At 41.7% G+C, this 23,975-nt stretch overlaps 1 long non-coding RNA gene across 1 annotated transcript in view; it reads left to right on the top strand.

Annotated features, from left to right (window-relative positions):
- The window catches only part of LOC105199956, a 76,453-nt gene extending 52,741 nt beyond the window's left edge, over window positions 1-23,712 (top strand). Inside the window, exon 3 of the long non-coding RNA XR_003268216.2 lies at window positions 23,315-23,712. This is a non-coding gene — a long non-coding RNA (uncharacterized LOC105199956). The remainder of the gene's footprint in view (window positions 1-23,314) is intronic.
- The last annotated feature ends 263 nt before the right edge of the window (window positions 23,713-23,975 follow it).

Below are 23,975 nucleotides of genomic sequence, written 5' to 3'. Positions count from 1 at the left end.
ATCGCGCGCGCGCGCGCGCGCGATTATCGGGGTTTCGAATGCAGCCGCACGGACGCGTGTGGACTGTTATTGCCTATGCAACTTTGCAATTCCGTATACGCGAGCGGGCTCATGCCGCGGGGCAGGGCTCCGCGAAATTGCCGTTCCGAAACCCGAGGCTGAATATCCTCCCCGCGGAAGTAGAGCGAGAGAACCGCTCCATCGTGATTTCACTTGTCACGCCATCGCGATATCGCTTTCTTCTCGCAACAAGGTCCGCGCGCAGCGCAACATCCTTCATACGAAGTAACGTATCATTCCCGATACGACGGCGCGATAGCGGCTACAAGTTCCCACGCTCAAATATGCGATTCTTCAGAGTTTGCGGTATCGGATTAATATCGGAAGGTTCTTTTTTTTTCTTACGAGATGAACCGTCTCGGGACGAGCTTTCGCATTAGGTATCTGTAACGCGAACAAATTTGACTCGACAGATTGTACCAGCTCCCTGTATTACAGTTATATTTTCGTAATAAAAATACTGTTTGATGGGTAGGTAGAGTACCTTTATTTTATAATAAATTACAAGTGAAACGTTTACTTTTAAGATCGGTTTACTTTCAAATCACATCTGTCGATGTTGCTACATTTCCTACCCCTCCAAGCAAGGAAGAGATAGAGACCGTGGGATAGAAATAGCGACAGACAAATATGCAAGAAAAATAATCTTAAGCCCTCGACGAAAATCATAAATTCGGACGAGCCTCTTGGGCTGCAATACGAAGCGGATATCCTCAAGTTGAGAGCCACTTGACGACGTGTGTGGTCCGCTCTGGCGGCGAGGTGCCGACACTCGAAGCTTCCCCCTCTTCTTTAGTCGTCGTCGTCTTCTTCTTCTTCGTCTTCTTCTTCGTCTTCTTCTCCGGCTTCTTCCTCTTCTTTCTTCCTCGTCGCATTTTTTTTTCTCATTTTCTCCTTCTCCTTCATTGTTAACCTCGCTCTTCCACCCTTTCTACCCTCATCGCGTCTCGCTTCACCCCGCGGCGCGAACGACACGAGGTCCTTTTCCCTCCTTTATGCCCTGCCTTCCTTTTTTCTCCCCCTTTCCCCTTGCCCCGCCGCCTCGTCTCGCGTGCGCGCGCGCGAGCGAGCGAGCGAGTGCGAGCGCGTCATTATACACCGCCGCTCGGCACGAATCTACTTTAGGAGGCCTCGCCGTGTCCTCCTCCGATTCCTCGCGGAGGACATGCTACCCTCTCTGGCCTCCCATTGGCTCGGCTTATTACCGGCTCGTCTAATACCATCCTCCTTCCTCTCGTTAGCCTCGCTTCGTTTGTACGCTCAGGTGCTCTCGCGTCGTCGTCTCGTATCTGCTGCGCCGCGCCGCGCCGCGCCGCGCGCGCTTCGGACGAGACCGGCTTCTGGATCGCTAATCCAACGCACATGCCGGCACCGGCGAGCGTTTTCTGGATACTGAAATGGTGCCGAAGAAAATAATTAGCTGCCCGAGCGGAGCGAGCGATCGTGGCCGGCGGTGCATCGCGTATCCCGTTTCGTCTTCTAAGAACGTTCGCCGTAAACGCATCGTCCAGCTAATGCCGTGCCAATTTTGTCACGTTATTACAAATCGTGCGATCCTGATTGGGAAAAGACACGTTGCAATTCTCACGAGAAAAATATAGGCCTGTTAGAACGTAATGATGTTGCATTATATACTCTTGTGGACGTATCCAGAATATTTGAATGTATTATACAAACAATAAGTGCTAATTTTTCTGGTACTATATTGCGAGCGCTGAAAAAAAGAGTTTAGTAATAATAATTCAGCTTTGGCGAAATAATTTAAATTAAATGTTTCTTTAATATAACTAAATTTCTAATTATATTAATGATAACCAAACATAACAATCAATCAATATAATTAGAAATTTGGTTATATTGATTAAGCGGTTATCAAATGATTACTAAATATTTGGTTATATTAACTGAGCATTTAATTGAAGTTATTTCATCAAATCTTAGTAACTATCATCTAGGTTTGATTATTATTACCAAACTATTTTTCCAGTGAAGCTATATTGTTGTACTTACATCACAGATATTGGAACGACGAACAATATTCAAATATTAAAATATACTAAATTTTTTTTGCAATATTAAAACACCGACAATAATAAAATAATAGGATGAGATAGTATTAAAGGCATCAGCCAGCAATATCGGAATACTCGCACACAAGTTTCATATCCCTTCCCTTTCTAATTCCTCACACAACTCCCTTTGGTTGCAGCGAGGGACTCGTCTGAGGGAAGCACAATGTGTGCAGAGAGAATTCGCATCTCCTGCCGATCTCCTTTCTCTCCCTTTGCGAATTCATTCGCTCGTTGTTACGTCACGCTACCGAGGCGTAACAAGGTGCAGTTTTTACGGACTCGCAACATAATTAGTCGCTCGTTTGCATAGATCCGCAACGGCGGGCCCGAACGTCAAAATACGGACATCCGCTTGTTCGAAGACGCAGCCGGCCTTTATTAGAGCGAATGCGCGCTTTCGCTTTTTTGTGATTATTTCTCACTTTTAAGAAACTTTTAATCTCATGGCAGCCTCCGGACGCTCAATGTTATTACGCAATATTGTTGATTATCTAAGAATTATATTGAGATTATTTTGCATTGTTTAGGGAAGTATTGTACAATATTGCTGCACAGTATTATTAATTGTCTGCAAGCTATATTGAATTTTTCATCATCTAGAGGAATATTGCACAATATTGTAAGAAATATGACAGTGTAATTGGGGATGTACTGAAGATAGCAAAAAAATCTACGTTTTTGATATGATGAATTAAAGATTAAATGATTTAATTTCTTATAAACAGGAAAAAATTTTTCGCGCACAAGTTACAGCGTTCCAACTCACAATTGTTTATTAAAATTGTTTTTTCTAAAATTTTCGGGAGTCCCTCTATTTTAAAACAAGTTGTACTTATCACGATATTATAAAGCATCTAGGGGCCGTTAAGGCGCGCACATTACAGGCACTGCCTGCGATCAGAGATATATCTGCGTGAATTTAGTCTTCTATTTGCGCATCCAAAAATTGAAAAATTATCAATATCAATACAAAGTATCACAAGGCAATGCACATATAAAAATAATTCATCTCGCGTTTTTTCTCTTTTCCAAAAAGAGAAAATGTAAAACGGTACATTACGTAAAAGATGCCACCTCGACATTTTGCGAAAATAAAAAAAAACGAAATGAAATAAATCGAACGACCGGACGACGTGGGGTAACAAAACAATGCGAATTGGCGGGCACGTCGATACCGAGACGTGTGTGAAATCGTGGTCGGAGCATTCGCAATCACCAGCACGAGGTGTGGATCGAGTTAATATTTTCCCGGACAGTTGTAGCGAGGGGACCGGTCGTTGTGGAAAGGGAAAACAAATCACGGCGCGTGTCTGGCATACCAGACCCTTCGTAGGTCGCACCCTTATGTAAAACGTCTAAGTGGCTCTCTCGTAGCGCGCCAAAACGACGAAAATATTTGTCATCGCATCATCCCAAAATCAAATTGAATTCGTGTCCCCGCTCGTACGTTTCTATCACGTTAAAGTCATAATTAAATAAGAGATACGTTTTATTTTTCGCGAAATACAAATTGCATATCTCAATCTGCAATAACAATTTGGATTCACTTATTTTTATTGGCAGTAATACTGCCTGATCTCTTTGCTTTAATTTACACTAAGGGCAACGAGATATTAAAATGAAAACTGCAAAAATGCATCTTCGTGTCTTAGAATTCTAAAAATTCTACAAATCCGATGCTCTATAAATTATCATCCTATAATCAATATGATGCCAAGAGAGAGAGAGAGAGAGAGAGAGAGAGAGAGAGAGAGAGAGAGAGCGCGCCTCGCAAATTCAACCGTGGCTTTCCATCGATCTCTCACCCCCTTATTCTCCGAACTTATCAATCAAGCGAATCGCCAGGAGAGTACGTGGTCCATAAGTTCATTTCAAAATGAAAAATTCAGGGCCGCGTATCGATCGGACATGGCCCAGTCTGGAAGCCCGGAAAAAAAATGGCACCTGTCAGAGCGAGGATTTTTTTCGGGACTTCAGGTGGTCCCGGCTCACCCCTCGAGGAGCAAGCTCAGGTGCTCCGCGGCTCATTATATTCGTAATAAACGCGCGGCAGGCGGCGCGGCGGTTGCCCGGAGCAACGGCAATTATCCGGATTGCCGTAATGTCAGTGATTAAAAGAACCTAATGAGATACCATTAGAATAGGCGGCCGGTCTTTCGCGTCTTCTTGCGCGATTTGAAATTCCGGTAGCGACGCTGCGCCGCTTAAAACGAAGTATGCGAACGGGTTTCGCCCGCATAATTATGGCGGACCCGAGCGTGGTGGGGCCGAAGCGGCGGAGCGGCGGTTATACCCAACATCGCTGACATCGCGGAATATTTTAGAACGTGAAAGCAATGGCATCCGCGTATTCTACCGGCTTGCGAAAACGGGACGAACACGCGACTCGAATTAACCAATTTCGAGCTCCCTTTTCGTCTGCGATCTCTAGACGCTCTCGGCTACGGTAAGTGGATTAATACTACCCTACATTATTTCCTTACTTTTCGTGCAAGAGAACAAATATTTTTCTCGCGGAAGATTCTATACCGATAATAAAAGAGAAAAATACTAATAATGTTGCGCAAAATGCGAGATGCAAATGAATAAGAATTAATGCGCACGAATAAATCACTTTGGCACAGTTCCGACGGTATTCCGGCGTCTCTTCGATATCCGGGCAAACGGTACGATCCCGATTCGCAGTAGGCGCCTATTTATGTAAGAGGGGTTGGAAATTTGTTAGGGTGTCGCGTGACATAAGCCAGGAGACAGCTTACCGAGATAAGCCATGTCGCCGGGCCGATTACAGTTTTCATAGAGCAACCCCTTGTCGACAGCATCGCCTCGGGTTGGCAGTTCCTTAAGTACACGTGTCACGTCGGGTGCTTTACGTATGATACAGTTATATATGATTAATATACGAGTGAACAGGCAGCTATTGATACTTGACAGATCGTGTATACGCGCGCCTCCAGATAACCTTCCGTTAAATATTGAGCGATACATTTAGTGATACATTATCACTTTTGCGAATTTCAACAATAATTTGCTGTCAATTTTCTGATAGTCTACTCTGATAGATTACTCCAAAAACAGCAACTGCTTTAATGTGTGTGAGTATTCTTCGACCATTGAACCTTTTATTTTGAAAAATTTTATATTAATAATTATTTTATCTTAATGATACTTTTGGTTACAATTAATTCTCTCTCTCTCTCTTTCTCTTTTTCATCCACTTTCTCATTCGATTTACATATTAATATTTTCTAAAGATCCTCTTCAAATTGTGAACACACGAGCTGATCAGAAAACAGAGACAGATGCGCCTATTTCAGTTCGTAAAACATTTCTGCTCACGCACGGCTTTTTGAACGAGTTCCAGCGCCCATTGAAATTCCAGTCTTCTTTCAGAGGAAATCGTGAATTCACCGCGGTACAGAAAATGCCATAAAATTATCACACGATTCCTTATGCGAAACTAAACGCTATTTCAGTTTGCCATATCAGAGCCAGGATCACTAGAGCGAACGAAGCACTTGTCTCGGGTAAAAAATTTGAAGGAGCGCGAAAAATCGTATAAATTTATATATATTTTAATTCATTTGTTACTAACGGTGACTACACGTGTTTTTATGTTCCTATTAAATTAATATTAAATATACTAATTAATACTTCGTTTTATATCATATTTTAGATGCCGTTAAAGTAACATCGTTTTATTAAAAGGTGCATTTTTTTCTTTTTCGCGTGTAGAAATATCTAATCCCGGCTCTGTACGTGCTCGATAATAATATGAATGGTGGAAAAATCATAGGGCACGAATTGTAATTTGCGAGCATTAAAATAGGGGCGCTGCTCAAAAATAAGATGTAAGAGATGTAGATTATCTCTCTGTAATTGCACGCTATTTTTTCGAACGTACTCGCGGAGCGATTTGTAAGATGTCTTGTAACTCAGGCAGGAGAAATTCGACGTTACGTCGAATTTTACAAGTAATTACACAAATGGTGGCAGGGTTTAATCTATTTCTTGGCGTGAAATTTTATTTTTCGTTCGCACCTCCGTCGTTCGCCTGGATTAGCGATTTTGCCCATCGCGCAGTGGTGGTGAGAAACAAACGCGATGGGAAGCTCTCGCCGGCACGCTCTACACGCGCGTGCACGCCCACACCGTGTGTCCGTGTACAAGGCCACGGGCGCCCCCAGAATTCAATTTTCAGCTTGATTTGTCAGGCCGTCACTGCCAAGAGAAACTCTCGGAGCCTATTTCGCGCCGCTCGGCTCGCACCGGCAGCTCTCGCCAACCAAGCAGATTCTTTCGTTTCGCTTTTTACGACCAACCCGTGAAAGCCCCTGAGAAGAAGAGGGGAGGAGATGGGGCCAAGAATAAAAAAAATCGATGGGTTGATGAAAAATCACAACGCGACCTCTACCTTGTAGAATTAGAGATTTTTAAACAAAGGCCTTTCGTGAGAAAAGCCATGTCGCTTATTAATTAAGCCTTATCATCTAGTAACGCGTCAGAAACTTGCAATTTAATGTCTCACAACTTGGAAAAAACGCTTAAAATAAATTGCCCGTTTGGCATTACGTAAAAAATAATTATTCAACCTCTCATACACTTCCGTTAATTATTAAAGTTTTCAAATCGTGTTAAATACTTTTCAGGATGACATATTAGATTTTGCACGTCAGCTCTTCATTCTTAGATATTTTCTTACTATTTATCATTTGGTTCTAAATTACGTGGAACTTTTTACAGCATCATTTGACACGGTGGGCCTAGACAAATAGACGTTCGTGTATTACATTATGCGTCTAACGATGTTATAAATTAGTAAAAGAGAAATATAGCGGAAGAAGTGAAGGAATATCCGCATCGTGTCAACCACAATGCAGGCACATGCATCTTTCGCGACTACGAATAAAGTGCGCCACAAGGAAACAACAGCGCGCTCTTTACGTATACAGGTATGCTGACCGCGATAAGAAATAATGTACCGCGTGGGGAATATAGTCGTTTAATTAATACGCACGTTGATTAGTTTCTCGCGATGTTCTTTTAATTACATTCGTAATTGAAAGCGGCATTTTATATATTTATGGATTTCCGTGACGCTATTTCTGCGAGTTAACTCGAGATCGCGAGCGTAAATAATGTATCACTTATAAGTGTAATAACGCGTACGTCCGCTCACGTGTGTGCATAATTGCAGGTCTATCTACCAGTTAGCGCATAGATCCATGTAAATTCCTCGCAATTACTCGTTGGTACGTTATCTGAGAAAATGCCTTTCCCATAACGACAGGAACGTCTTGCCTAACTGATTACTAGAACAGTTGAATCAATCAATTCCCTATCGTAACGAATCTTCATTTGCTTCACTCCACTAAGATGAAACTATTGATTCGCTTGAAATAGATGCCTTAATATTTAAATTCTTCAGTTCGTGTTTCTTTTTCTTAGATTGCACTTTCGTCCGTCAAAGGTGCACTAAAGGATGTAACGATTAAGTGTCACATGACATGTTTGATTTGCCAAATTCATCTGCAATTCTTCCAAATTCATTACAGGTTTTTTTAGAGGAAAATGGTTCTCATTGCTATCATTGCTTCAGTAGATGCTTGTTAGCATCATTGATTATTAAATTGACTTTTAATTTAATAACATATTATTATTTCTTATTCAACTTAGAACTGTGTTTTAAGACCGAAAATTTATTCATGCGTTTCATGAATTTAAAAAGGTAATATAAAATTACGCAATTAATCAGCACTAAAAACTAACCGTGATAAGGCATTTCGATTGCTTATGATTGTTGCGTCTTTAGATATCGATCGAACTTCTCTATTAAATATGTTTTCTTTTAACAGAATTTCAAAATAGTTAAAATCGGATAAGAACACGCCCCTGATCGACGGCACGTTCGCTAACGATAGCGCGGTATTTCCTTATCATAAAGACGTGTACATTCTCGACGGGCGTTAATACGGTTCCCCAGACGAGCGTTGCGTCTCGATCGACCGGCGTAAGTGCAGGTTCGCGCAAGGGCCGCTCGTAATGCGCAATTAATTCCGCCATGTTTCCCCGCCGGCGTATTTGCGCGCATTTTCGTGACGCAAGTTTCCACAGACACGGCTATGCGCGCGATCGGACACGTTACCGCGCGTACTTGACTACGGGGTTGCGATCGGCGCGGTCGTTCGCTCGTTATTTCGATCGGCGGCGCGGACGGACGGACGGACGGACGGACGGGCCACGTAGCGAGCGACGGAGGCAGAGGGCAATAATGAGGGTGGTAGGGCGCGAGGAAGACTGAGAGAGGGAGTCACGCGAGCGATCGCACACACGTGAGGCGTGCAGAAAAGCGCTCGCGGAGAACTCGCGCCGCGCGCTCGGATGCGATCCGTAGGAGGGAATCGCAAGGCGATCGCGTCGCTGCATCGTGCATCGTTGCATCGCGCCGCGACGATTCGGCTCGCCACGGTAGCCGGCGAAACGAAATCCCCGAGATATGATTGTACGCCAAGATTTCGCGATATTTATTGCACAGCGCATGGGGAGAGCTACCGAGTTACCAGTCGCCTAAATCGTACCTCAATGTTTCATATTTTTGCTTAATATAAGCAACATTCAGTGATAAGAATATTATATGTAACAAATAAGAAATAAGTAAGTTATATAGACAAAAATTTAGCAGATCACATTTTGTTTTGTGCATACTTACGACACTTGAAAAAATCATCGGTATAACTGATGTGAATTTTTTATCAGTTTATGTAGATTACGTTATGATAATAACGTAATCATGCAATTTTTTATTAAATTTTTATATTTTCATAAAACAAGATTTATTATAGAATATTTTACATTCACATAACGGTTTTGAAGAAACTGAAATGTTGTTGCATTGTTTTTAGTTTGACGTTTGGATGAATCTGAAGATTGTTGCAACAGGGCAACGAGTGAGAAAAGGTTAATGAATAAATATTACCAAAAGCGATGCATTTAGCGATTTAAGAAACTCCCAGGTACGATTTAAACAATTGGTTGCCTAAAGCATACTTTTTAGAGTAAATTACAAAAAGGTTTACAATAAATGAACTTGTTCATTTATGATAAAAATTTAAATATTGTTATAATAATAGGTACTTTAAATGTCAAGCTGCAACTTCCAACGTTTATTTGTGCACAAATCAATAACATACAAAGGGAAATATAATAAAAAATAAATTAAGATGCGCATTCGGCAACTCTTCCCTTTATTTTTCTAAACCGCGACGATTTTGCGAACAAAACATCTGACGATTTCCGATATATTAATTTTATCAATTTTATTCATTACATTTATTCTATTATATTAATTTTATCAAAGATCTAGGCTTATAAGCAGCATCATTCTCCATTTCTTGACACGCTGCTCTATATTACATTTTGCCTTTACATGTATAACATCTCATATCTCCTCCAATAAATCTCCACTTTAACAATAACTATTATTATTATAAACGATTATTTATAATACCTTGCATCTTATTGGAGGCGTAAATTAAGCCTTTAGCATATTCCTTTCCACGTCTATTCAATTTCTATATAACTGTTGTCTTTGTAATTCTGTCTCTCTAAGCGTAACACACACAGCTGTTAAATAAAAAAAAAAAAATTGTGATATCTCTAAAATATCTTACACCATATATGTAGATTTATCGCGCGAATCCGAAGACAGAATCATCCTAATAAAATGTAAAAACATTTACTAGATCATCGGAAGTGAAAATACTAAGCAACACTCGCCTCATAAACGCCGCGATGAAATCCCACGCGCGTGCATCTGACGGTGAGATCTCGCGCGGCGTGATTAAGAGACGTTTGGCTCTAAACTGCAAACTTGTCTTTCCCCACCGATCTCCGAGACTCAAAGCTGCGCGCTCGCGCGTCCTTTTTCTTCCGCGTCTCAACCGGGCGTCGTCCGACGCCATTTAATTAACTTATTCATTCCAGCGCGTTACTCCTAATTAAACGTGAACCGTAACACCTCGGCGCGGCCAGGCGGAAAGCGCCTTCATCGCGGTAAGAAAGATCCGATAAGCGCCGCGCGCCTTAATGAATGGAGAACGCGGCTCGCCCTCGGCCGTCCGGGGAATCGAGAATCCAACGAAAACACATTCCGCCGTATCGGTTTATCCGATCGGTCCGCATCGGTGAACGTTCGCTCTCGGTGCTTTTTCGACGAAATCCACTGCGCCGCGCCGCGCCGCGCCGGGAGGGAGAGCCGGGACTCCCGCGCTTTCGCGGAGATTGAACGATCCTCCTCGTATCGCGCGCCGCCGTTACCTCATTATGAGGGGAGAGATGAACGGATAGACCCGTGATCGCGTCGATCTCGCCGGAACTTCACTCTTGTGTGCGAGGAGTCTTCGCGTTTTGCTTCTGCCAGCTTATCTCGCTTCGCGCTTCCGTAAATATTTAAACGTTTAACGTGGGGGAGAAAACAAGACTTGATGAGAAACGAAGTTCAAGTGAATAAACAAGTTTAAATACACAGATAAATATCGTCAAATTGAATACCTTCTCTTCCTCTAAAAATTGAATTGCGTGATCCAAGGGCCGATATCCTTGCGATTTAATTTTAGAAAGTAGTTTCAAAGGGAAATCGTTTTCTTTTCAATGTCCCTATAAGCACACGATATTTCTAGAAAATTTTATACAAATATTATTAAAAATTAAAATAATATTAAAATAATATTTCGACAATATTATTTTAATATTATGGGAATGTTATATGTTCGTTTTTACATAATATTCGTGGTACATTTCTTCAATATCCGTAGAATATTATGAAAATGTTCTACAAATATTATTCACAATATATCAAAAATCAATGTGAATTATTATGCATAAAAAATATTCATAAATTCTATAATTACATTAAAAAATTATAATATTTCCGATAATTTAAACTATTAAAACATTGAAATATTAAATAATATTATTTATTTCTTAATATAATAATATTCATATAATATTATTAGGCATGGACATATAATCATTTTTTATTAATATTTTGGGGATATTATTTAATATACAAATAATATTACGAGCTTATAGGAGTTGAGAGCTCTTTCTAAAACTTTCAGGAAACAATTAGGAAATAAATGAAAATTCAATTTATCTCGATGATCGCTCGCTCGCCGTGGACGTGTCGAATCCGCAAGGCGCATTTTGTCAACGCGTTGCGGAAATTCCTCGAGAATCGTTTTCACGGATACGCTCTTCTGTTCCCCTTCTCAAAAGTATCCGGAAAGCCGCCGTCAGCCATGGAAGTGTCGAAGGGTGGCGATGCGGATTCGCGAGGGGGCGAGAGATGGGGACGGGAGAACGAAGAAACTGATTCGACTATCGCGAGGGGGGAGGGGGGCGATGGAGCGGAAGGACGTACGGGGAAGAGAGAAAACGACTTGGTTTGTGAAAAGGCGCGGAAAGATGGGCGCCGCGTGAAAGCGCGAGGGAGACTAAGAGGGGTTAAAGGGAGGGTCAAACGAGGAGAGAGAATCCCGAAGGGCCGAAGAGGAGGGAGGGCGCGAGAGAGCATAGGCTTATTGATTCCGCGGGGGTTAGTGTGGCCGTGGCTTACAACACGGCTCTTCCGCTTCTCTCGATGTACACGTGCGCGCGCGCGCGCGCGCATCGTACACGTACGTACACGCATACAGCTCGAGCATCTGCGTTCGACGAACACGTGTCAGAGGTTACGTAAACAGAATGATTGATACATTAGCCTAGTGCCTGCCCTCTCGCCTTATCTTTTATTCTGAGCGTTGAATTGATTTTCTTGGAGCGAGGCGAGGCACACGGGCGGGGGAGACATCCCCCCTCCCAAGGGTGCTCCACGGAAACGTAATGAATCGCGCTTTCCACCCCCTTTTATGACGATGAAATTCAAGCGTCCGGAAGGGGAGAGAGCGGACGGAATTGTCCGCATCGCGATGGATGAACGATCCATCGTGGTTGTTATCGTTTAGAGCTCGCCGGTTAATTTGACGATCGTAAATTAAGGAGCGCGCCGGTAATTGGTTCGCCACGGTGCGCGCGATAACATCGCGCTACTTCACTCTCTCCCACTTTATTTGATTTGAGTATACAATTGCAGGAAGAGAGCGCAGGAGCGTATATATACTGCCCGACGGCTATCCGACGTACGCTTAAATTATAACTGACATATTGCACTTCAGAAATTACACACTTACACCTGGTATCGCGTCTTGGGATTCGCACGCAACCAACCACTTCGTAGATAATTAATTGAACGTTGAATAAACACTCCGACCGTCGAACGCAAATTACAAAATACGATAGCACCATCAAAGTCGATCGATTCTACGGACAAAAGTTTCTGTTCGAGAATCTGCTTTATCTCGCCTCGAAAAAAAAAACAAAAAAAAAATAAATGTTCGGTACGAGTAGACGACAGCGGGTAATTGGATCAGAGTGACGGCGGATTGAATTACTTGATATTGCTGTTTTAAAGAGAGATTGAAAAATAAAAAAAAAGAAGGAACGTGATTTCGCACCGTTCGCATTTATCGGCGCCGTTTGCCCCTCTCAACAATCGATATCGGTTCCCATGGTGATGCCCCGCTCTCACTACTTGTTACCCACATTCACCTTAAATCACTTCCAACCACTTTGTACTGTTCAATGCCCCAGACTCGTATTTACAATGCACATTTAGCTCCTGAAAACGTATATCTACCTTGACAATTGATCATAAAATTAAAATTAAAATTCACAGTAGTGCTTGTTGACAATCTAAAAAAAAATGGGTTTATTATAAATCGTTATAATAATTTTACCAGAAAATTTATGTTTTATTTTACATAGAACCAGTTGACAAATATAATAATTATAGATTGAAGCGTTTTACATATAATTTCTTAATAATCTGTTAATGTAATGATTAATAATTTTTAGTAAAAATTATTTTTTTTAATTATTTAAAAATTATTAATTATTACATTAAGGGCTTATTAAGAAATTATAAATAATAACAGAAATACACTCACACACATGTGCGCAAAAAGATCAATATGTACAAAAAACTTATTAAAAAATGAATCTTAGTATGTGTTCGGTCATATATCTTCGTTAACGAAGATAATATTCTTTACAATATTAATGGGGAAGAAATTCTTATTAGCATCCTACCAATGCCTAAATTAAATTGGTTAACGATTTAATATTGTATTATTCTTGTTCAATTTGAAACTGTGTTTCAAGACCGAAATTTTATTCGACGCACAGTTTGAATTTGAACATGTATATACAATAAAATCACACAAGAAATATCAGCGAAAACTTATCTTTAACTACTTGAGAAATTGCAATCATTCAATAATTTCCATTTCCTTGTCTTTAGTGTTCGATTGGATTCTTTATGCATTCTTTTACGATGAGGAATTTATATATTTACTACGGCAACTGCGGGACCTCGATAGACTTTCATCCGGAAGGATCGTTTCTCCGTTAACGCGTCGCATACCTCCTTCTCTCGATACGTGACAGCCGCAAAGACATGTAGCGTTTTGTTATTCAAATCAGACCAGGGCGAACCTCGCGCGCGCGATATCTTTCCCGATATCGGTTCGACCCATCTGGCGCGGCTATTTTTGCCGTGACGCGAGACGGTGTACCGGATCGAAGCGAGCCGCCGATCTAAGCTGGCATTGTACGTAATGTATACCTATACGTCCGATCAATAGATCCTATCGATGTGAAATGGAAAGGAAGCCGCAATAGAGGGACAACCGGTCATTTGTTGCACATTCGCACTCAACGTTGTACGACTATCGTTTCGCGAAGCGTGGAATAAACTATGAATTTCCTTTACTCTCTTTCTTTTCGTTGTTGGTTTCCGTCTAATTTATTTTTTTTTTTTTTCGAAACTCACAAATTATTTTGCCAACAATGCCATCTCGGTCTTTTGTGCTCATATTGACAATTTTTTTTTTAACTTTTCGTGCAAATGAAAGCCAAATATTGGAGTGCGAACAATCCGCCGCGTTCTCCGGCCGCCACCGTTCTTGCACCATCGAAGCTATTGCAGCATTGTCGTTTCGCACGAGTGCCAATCATCGTGTCCGTTCAACTTACAACCCTTTCCCGAGCCGCGCGCCATGATATTCAATTCACGTCGGTGCGCACGTGCGCTCGCGTTTACCTCTGTAAACACCGGGCGGGACAAGGCCGCGGAATGTGAGGCGCATCTCGCGGTATCGTCTCTCGCGCGCCGCCCCCTCCGGTCTCGATCCTTTCGTTGTCCTTTCCTTTCTTCTCCGTCGTCGTTCGCGGGATTTTTCTCGTCGGCGAGGGCGCGCACTGCGTGTCGCCCCGGTCGTAGCCGACGACAGTGATGGACGCTCTTGCGGTTTGCTTCTCTATCACCGGAGAGAAGAGACGACGCGATGGCGGCCGAAGACGACAACGACGACGACGACGAAGAAGAAGAAGAAGAAGAAGAAGAAGAAGAAGATCACGACAGGCAGGACGAAGAGAGGCCGACAGGCAGGACGAAGAGAGGCGGGAGGTGCGGGGAACTACGAGAACCAGATCGTGTACGCGAGACGTACACGTCGGACGTACTAACGACTAGTCCCTTTGGTCAGCGTGAAGGCGAAGGGGGAGAGGCAGGAAAGAGGCAACCGGAGGCATTGCCGAGTGATGTTTTATTTAGTACTCGAATTCTCAAAAATGCCAACGCGTCCTCCCCCTCCCCCTTCCTCCCCACCGCAGAATCTTTTCTGACGAGCGAAGTTCACAAGCCGTACGATTCTTTCTTCGAGCGAGATGAGCTTCGTGGAAGAGAGCACGTCCATCGTGCTATTATACGTTTCTTGCTCACCACCGCGCTCGTAATGGCGTGCCGTTTAATTGAGTTAAATGTTGACGAATGAAAGTTTGTTTGTCTGAGCCGGTTACACCCCAGTCGAAGGGTTACGTGTTCTCTATATGATAGCTACACTCTTGAATACTTGATGAGACGTACGTATACCGTTAAAGCCTAAAAGATTAAACCTTGGTGTATGTATCGTCTTACACGTGTCACGTCGAAAGACAAAGAAATTACTCATGTTTAATTAAATGGCTCATTACTCGTGCGATCGCGCGCGTCTACGTCTTGAATAAATAAAGGTGTAGCGCGCGTCTACCCTCGAGCTTAACTCGCAGGTCGGCGACGGTCCTTTCCTTAACGTTATTCGGTGATACAGCTCGGCGATCATCTCAGGGCTCGGAAATGCAAATTACCGGAGTCGGAGTCGCCCGGTCGGCCGTCGACGAGCAGACACGTTGCGGCGCGGCGGCGGCTACGGCGGCGGCGTGAGGCGTCGGTTGATCGAACGTGCCACGGCATTTGTTGCCCTCGCTTAAAGGCGGGATAAAATCTCTTCGCCAACCCCTCCGCGCGACGCGGTGTCCCATAATCTCCCATAAACGATTCCCGGCGCTGTGACAGGCACCCTTTATGCCCTCCTTCGTCTCCCTCCGTCTCGCGACCGGCATAAAATCGTAATGAACGCGCGGGCGCGGCAGAGGGGAAGACCTCACGCTCACGCGGACGACGAAGGAGTTCGAAGGGGTCCCGCGGAGAAGGCTGAGACCACCCATGCCATCGGCAGCGGCGGCGGGCTTGGCAAAAAACGTCGATGGAAATGCCGGCCGGTGTCGATTTGTCAGCCGTGGAAAGCCGTATACGCGTCGCCGCGTGAAGTCGCGCGCTCAGGGATACCAAGGAGAAAAAAGGGGGAAAAATTTACGACGACCCCGCGACTTTACGTCGGGCGCGGCGCCATTCGCGGTTGAGGCACAGCGTGGGGCCGATTAGCGCGAGGAAAAGTAAGCCGGAAACACCGCTGAAATGATCCCACGGGCCCTATGCGAGCTCCGCCGAGGGCACGCGAGACGCCTCGCAGATGACTCCTTTGACCTGACAGTCTCGTTGGCAGATATTGAGGGTTCAACGTCGTGATGGGTTGGGTATTAAATTACGTTGATGATAAGTCATTTGCATCATTCTTCAAAGATTATGAAGAGCCGTTCGAACGATATTACAACGCCAAAAATCTGTTTAAACGAGTGACATCTCGTGTTTGTAATTATATGCTTTTTACGACGGGCAGACTCTCTTTTTTCAAACTGTATCGTGTTTTTAAATTAAAACAAAGAGTAATTAAACTAACGATATTAACTGTTACAAATGAAACGTATCCCGGAGTTTATATCCAGCATGGAAGCGTGCTGTAATTTAAATACCATTACGAGAAGGGAAGTTCGTCCGGGAATAATATTAAAACGGCTCGAAAAGATGGCAGTATATAAATTTTAATTAAGCCTCGCAGGGATAATTTGACAAAGTTACACTTCGATTATTAAGAATCTTGTTATCGAAACACACAGCCTTGAAATATGTCCTTCGTGCAAGAGTTGACGCGACAATGTCCAAGGCAGAATCTTCCAATTAGCAACTTTTCCGCCTTGAATCCTGTCTGCAGGAACGTATCGGCGCATCAGCACTTGCGCAGGGACGGATTGTGATTTTTTTGCAGCGTGAAGATGACGTCTCTCAAAAGAATTCTTTTCAATCTACGTCACGTAATGTAACGTACATTAAAAAAAATTTTTCAAATAAATATAAATATTTATTTCAACATCATTTTCTCGATTTAAAAAATATTTCCTAAACTTAAAAATAAATTATTTTATACTAACTAATATTTATTTAAATCAAGAAAGTGATTTGAACGGAAGTAACTTTTTCTTCAGTGTATACTATAGTATGTATTTTCGTATATTTTTTTTAGAAATTTTTTTAGAAATAAGGCTCTCGGTCCTCTAACAGTTGAACCTGAACTCTTATTACATTAAAATTTTAGATTAAAATTTTAATTTGACATATCTGTCTTTATTTACATTTTAGCAATAAATCTTAATATTTTATAGACCTTAATCTTTATATTGTACTAACAATAAATTATTATATTTTGTTTAAAAAATAATTTATTGATCTTAATGATTTTACTAATAAATCTTTATATTTTATATAACATTATTTAAATAATATTATCTTTATCATATTTTATTAATAATAAATTACGTAATGCTACGAAGTATATTTTCTACTAAAATTCTATTGACCGTTATTTACACAGAACGTATATCTTTGCCTTCTGATTTACGTGAAAAATAATATTTTATTAATTTCCATATAACGCCCGTCCCTGTGTGTCTTCATGAACGTATTCATAACTGCGGACGAGTTTTCACTCACGCTACTCGTTTCATCCCGCTTTTAGCACGGTTGTTTAATCGCGAACGACTTCTTCCACCGTCGCGCATACATACCAAACGAATTACCTCGTTAATTCAGCATTCGCCTGAGCGTCGTCGGTTTAGTTTTAACGCACAAATTACGTAATAACGTTATTGTCGATACCGTTACTGTACGCGTTTTCGCCGCATCGTGCCCCGCACCAGGTCCTTTTTACTTCCTCCCCGTCTCGACCGAATTCTCGCCAACTGTCTCCTGTCGTCGGTAACGCGAGGTATCTCGTGTCACTTTGCGAAGTATCGCCGCTCTTAACGACAGAAAATTAGCGTCGTTCTTTTGGCTGGCCCGCTTCTTTGACGCTAATGGAATTGAATTCGCGATGCGGCAAGTAGGTAAAGGATCTACATTATACGCGTTCACAATTCCGAGCGTCATTCCGCGGGTCCCGAGACCTCTGACGGGATCTCGGAGGTAAAAAAGGCAAGGGATCGCCGATCCTTGTGTGACACCTGCCACGTTAGATTTAATCGCGCCGAGCTTAATGAGATTTCTCCTCGCCGATTCGTCGGATAAAAAGTCGTATACACGGCGATACGTTTGATAAAAACGGCGATAAAAAAAACGTGAAAAATCGCACTCGTACAGTAGCGGCGGCGCGTCAACGAGTTTTTATCATGTTTGTTACGACTTACGTCGCACGTACTTCATACGCAGATGTATCGCCTCGGATACCTCTCCCACGAAGAGGAAGCGTCTCCGAGGAAATGTTGCCGCCGAGGAACGCCGGCCGCGGCAAACACGCTACCGGTGCGCGGCGATGAAACCGAATTAATTAATACGCTCGTATATTAATGTCCGAATGAATGATTATGACTGGATGAAACCCGCGCGCAGACATCGGCGTCGACCCGATCCTGTCGTAAATGGGATAGCAACTCGGACGGATAGCAAGCACGGGCTTGCATCTTTATTAATAACCCACGACGACGTTGACCGATTAGAAGAGCTCCGGTAATTACCATACACATTCGTACACCCGATGGATGAGATGCATCACGCGCGAGCATCGCGATTTCTCCCATCACGTCATATTCTTCCTGATTCACCGCGGAACAGGGATCTGAAATCTCAAGTGGAACAACAGGCCACGTGATAAGGTACTCGTGGACTTTCTTAACGATTTACGAGCTAGATAGAGAAAACGTCTTAACTGTTTGATGTTCATTTTCAATGTTAAAGTAACTTCAATCTCGATTAACAATAATAAGATAAGGATCGATAAAGATGTAAATATTTAATCTCAAATCAATTTATTCTATATTTTTTTCTAATTCTTAAAACTAAAAAAAATTAAAACTAAATCAACCTGAGATTATACTTAATCTATACTAATAAAAATGAGCATGAGAAACATTTTTAAAATAGCAGAATAATTTTATAAGCAGCAATTTATTTTTAAAAATGTCGACTTATTCTGAAAAAAAAGGAAAAAGAGCGAATTAATCGCGATGAAACTTCTTCCTAACAATTGGACCTTTTAAACGCAGACTCCAGCCTTGGAACGTCTTCGTTATAACTTGTGTACGTACTTAACGGCAAGCGTCTCGGAAGGCAGTCGTCAAGTCTGTTGACTAACGAATCTCATGAGCGCATCGGCGTTTTCCCTCGCGGCGCTGCTGCGCCATGCCGCGCTGCGCCGCACTGCGCCGCGCGTACACGACCATCCTGCTAAAGCACCACGTAAACGCGAGAGCGAGGTATTACGCCGCGAAAAAGTAGCTGGAATTGTTTACCGTGGAAATTGCCCGCGTCTACACAGCTGGCGTAACGACGTTCCTCCTCGACGTGAAAACGATGTACGCGCATGTATCTCAGAAGCGACAATTAAGTTGATAGCGCGCATTAATTAAACGGAGACTATTACTCGTGGTACTTTCGCGTACGAATAGATACGCGTGCCATGCCGAGTGCCCTAAAAATATATCTGATTTTATTAGTAATAGACCTTCCGGTTTAATTTTCCTACAGAAATAATGGTACGTATAATTTTTTTAATTGATCTCAAGAATGCTTAGGATCAAATTGTTATTGCTATGTGCAATGAGAAAACAATTTGTTGAAAAACTAAACATTCGGTTGCTTCAACAATTATTTAGTTACACAAAAAGAGATATAATTGGTTCGTGACAACCATTAACATTTTTATAGAGTGTTGCAAATAATACAAGACTTTTTTTTCATCCTTAAAAAATATACTCAAATGGACGCATAAAATGTTGATCCTCTGTAGATTAACTTGAATCACATTGATCCAAACGATTTTCCCGATTTTGCCTGAAATTTGAACATGTAAAACAAAGTAAAAAAACATTTTTTCATACAATTGTGCAATCGTATACGTAAATCGTATACGTAAATGTTAAGTGTACCAGAATTTTTTCAGATTTTTTAAATCCCAAAAGTTCTTTAAAAAACACAACTATTTACCAATTATTAATTTGTCTAAGAGCCGCTTGTTTTATCTTCATGTAAATTATGTGATAAATTATGTAATGGATAAATGTCTATGTCTATACACAGACACATAATGAACGTGTAGACATAGACATTTATTCATTAGATAATTCATCACAGTTTATTCGAAAATGGAACAACCAATCTTAAGCAAGCAAAGTTGGTTCGCGGAGATCATAATGTAAATACACACAAAAAAAAAAGAATAACTTTCAAGTAGCCGAAAAAGATCTGCGATTATTGCCCATCTTCTTTCTAGGACACACCCTACGTAATTATCAGAGTGCGTGATGATTCAGGTATACGTGGCATGATGATCCGGCGCGAACGGCTGTACGACGAAACGATCGGCGTGCTGGCTACGGCCGACACGAACGGTAGCTTCTAATCATCGATTAGAGGCGGTCGTTACGCGATGTGCGTAGTCGAGACGACCGCTGTGCCCGTCGTTCGTAAATCGCTCGCGATTCCCCCCATGCAAACGGGCCTCGTCGCTCGGAGCAACGAGCGTCCGCACGGACGGCCCGCAGATCTCGCGCGATTTCTCATTTACTCGCCGCACGAAATAATCGAGCCATCTGTGTTTGCGTTGGCACGACGGGAGCCAATAACAAGCCGGTCCGCGCGGAGGCAGCGACGTTGCTCCGAGTAAGTTACTCGAGTGAACGACTGCGTTCGTCGTATCCGCGGACGTGAACGAACGACACACGTGATTCGATCGTTTTGCATCACTCCGAAATGTAATTTGAACATTTTTAACGCCGCGCCCGCGGCGAAACGATCCATTAGCGTCGGTAATGAAAAGATAAATCGAAAAAATTGCATTGGAACGCGTAATCAATAAGCGCAATTGTTTACGCCAAGTTCGCCCGTTGTGCGCGATAGAACGACAATAACAAGGGCAATAACAACGCGAAAATACGGAGACGGGAGGAGGAAGGTCCAATATTTGAAAATCCCCGCGGTGATAGCCGCGTACAACAACGCGCGTCGATTACACGCCTCGTCGGGAATTCAAAATTCACAACCACGAGCGTGACGGCCGTTGCGGCAATAATTATGCGGCCGATGGGGGAGATACGTACGATTTGGGATGAGCTGTGCAAATACTGCGTGGGAGATAACAGGCGCGTCGGGATACTCGCCTAAATTAACCCTCTATTAATCCGACAAGTGGGGGATCGCGCGGGGCATCGTAAATTATCACCTACGACCCCTCGTTTGTGACGCGTATACGCCGGCCGTGTGACTGGCCGACTTCCATTTTTACGCCGTTTAATTGAATCCTATTGTTTGTAGGCCGCGGTAATCTAATTCCCCTACGACTCGCGCTTTATTACTGAATCATTTGACTAGCGCAAATAAATTCTTGTCGCTCTCTCGATGTAAATACAAGTGATTGAAATATTATATATCTCGTATCTCGCAGGAGAAAGAGAGAAAATGTATTTTGCATATCGAAGAAATTAGTATATTAAATTCACGATCTCGAATTCGTATCAAAATGTAAAAATATTTATAATTTTATGTGCTCCACATAATACGAAATATATTCAAAGAGTTAGAAAAAACACATTCTAATATATGTATATAATGTAAAATATATAGTAGAATACGTATAGAAACGTAAAAATACGTGACGCATAGAATTATACTTATAGGAGAAACTTATTTTTTAACACACAAAAACGCTTTATTTCTTTTCATTATTCTCTTTGCTTTAAAAATTTTTATTTTACAACCGTTTTTTATACAAATAAATTTTTAACTTTGCTAAAAAGTTAATAAATTAAAGTTCATGTGTTTAAAAAATAACTAGTTAAAGTTGAAAATTAAATCATTTAAAATTAATTTAAGTTATTATTTAATTTAAATTTAAATTTTTTAATTTAACTCTGCAAATGCGTTGTATGTAATGCAGTGCGACGCAAGAAGACCCTAAGAGTCATTGCGGTAGTCTCGCGCAGTGAAAAAAACTCAGCCGGAAACAGGAAGTTGCACTTTTTTTCGCCGAAAACAGGAAGTGGCGTTTTTTTTGCCGGAAACAGGAAGTGACGTTTTTTCGTCGCAAACAGGAAGTGGCGTTTTTTCGCCGGAAACAGGAAATGGCTTTTGCCGGAAACAGGAAGTGACGTTTTTTTCGCCGGAAACAGGAAGTGGCGTTTTTTTGTCGGAAACAGGAAGTGGCGTTTTTTTTGCCGAAAATAGGAAATGGCGTATTTTTTGCTGGAAACATGAAGTTGTTGCCCGTGAAACAAGTGAGCTTCGAGTATAAGTCGAGATCGCACTTTTAAATATGTAATTCTTAATCCAAAAATAAATAGCTTTCAAGTAATGTGATTGAGCTTGTCATAAGAATAATATGATATTAGAAACAAAAATATGATCTCAAGAATAAAATATACTTCGCACAGATATATTTATTATCGATGCAAGTGAACAATTGTAATTGAAGAGAGCATTTTTCATACTTAAATGAAAACAAATAGCATTTAAGTATAAAAATATACATGAATTAAGAATTCATTTTTTTGTGTGTATAATTTTGTATTATTACATTTTTTTATATTTAAATAATGATTTTACAAATAAGCCAATAATATTATTAAACTTAATGAAATTGTTTTCTTAAAAAAATTTAATTATCTTGAATGTAAAAATGATCTAGTAAATATTTTCTGAAACTGCAAGAAAAAATATATTTGATTAAAAATTATTTCATTTTATTTGTATAAATATTTTAATTAAGAAATTTTTAACTTGACTCTCTGCAAGTAAATAAGTTATTAAAACGCGTAAATAATTTTTTTGTGTTAGGTAAATGTTTTCAAGTTTAAGATATTTTTTCTCCCAGTTTACAAATAGAATTGTATATTGATTTGAATTACAAATTGTCCAAAGTGAGCTTTATAAAGTATTTAATTTTATTTTCAACAACTATTTAATTATTGTACTTTTAAAGCAAACGGTGCAACATTTCATCATGTTTTACCTTACACATTAGGCAACGAAATGTTAAAAATAAAAAGGTAATCTGCTTCCATTTGTCATTCAGATAAGCTGAAATTAACAATCATAGTTGTAATTATTTTCATGCGCAAACAAAATTGAATAATAAATAAACTTGCCAGATGATTCCGTTATTATATGTAATTTTCTTTAGTAATAAACGTTGTGAAGAATGCGCAACGTACATTTAACTCATTCGTCATTTAGATTGGTAGTTATTAGGAACTTGGCGGAACCACCGCATCTGATGGAAGTTAAACGATTGTACAATTTATCAAAAATTATCAGCTGAAATTTTTGTCACGAACGTAACATATTTTTCTTCATCTCATAACGTGTAAAATGTTTGTTCCAGAGTTCTACACAGGGAAAGTAGCAGAAGCATCTCAACGAATCTCGAAGAATACAAATTAAGGTGAGTCTGATATTAATTATTAAATGTCCAAATGTAGAAGAGTACGAGTGCGCAAAGATCACTGTAAAACATCTCGAGTGAAGCGATTTCAAATTATTTCATCCTGCCTTCGTATATCGTGTCTCGCGAGAATTCCTTGTTTGCAACAGCTGTGCATTTCGGTCCCGCGATGAAGGAACGGCAACCGTGCGACGGATTATCTTTTTCGGGCCGCAGGAAGATCGACGAGACCAAGAAGTTTCGACTCGAGGTTCCTCGCAGAGGAGGGGACCGGCGCGGCGCGGCGCGGCGCGGCGTTCTTCGTGGCTGGAAATAATAACACTCGCGCGGGGATCGTATTAGGGGGTGGCTATCTAATTACAGACATACAAATGAGCACGGCAGGCCGTCTCTCGTCCCAGAGCCGCGTTCCACTCGCGGCTGGTAGCGGCTACGATATAGCTTCAGGAGTGGCCTTTCGCCTCGCGTAGTGCCGCCGTCGGGTAGTGGGGTACGGGACGGGGGCCCGTCGTTCGCGTCGGTGGTTGCAGCGGGGCCCGGGGGAAGCCCCCTCGTCCGACGAGGTGGCTCGCGCGGCGCGGGGACGCGACAGGGCCCGCTG

The sequence above is a fragment of the Solenopsis invicta genome, chromosome 7, assembly GCF_016802725.1.
Source record: "Solenopsis invicta isolate M01_SB chromosome 7, UNIL_Sinv_3.0, whole genome shotgun sequence".
In the NCBI taxonomy this organism is placed as follows: domain Eukaryota; kingdom Metazoa; phylum Arthropoda; class Insecta; order Hymenoptera; family Formicidae; genus Solenopsis; species Solenopsis invicta.
Note: the sequence above shows the minus strand (reverse complement) of the source record. Positions and strands in the feature narration are given on the sequence as shown.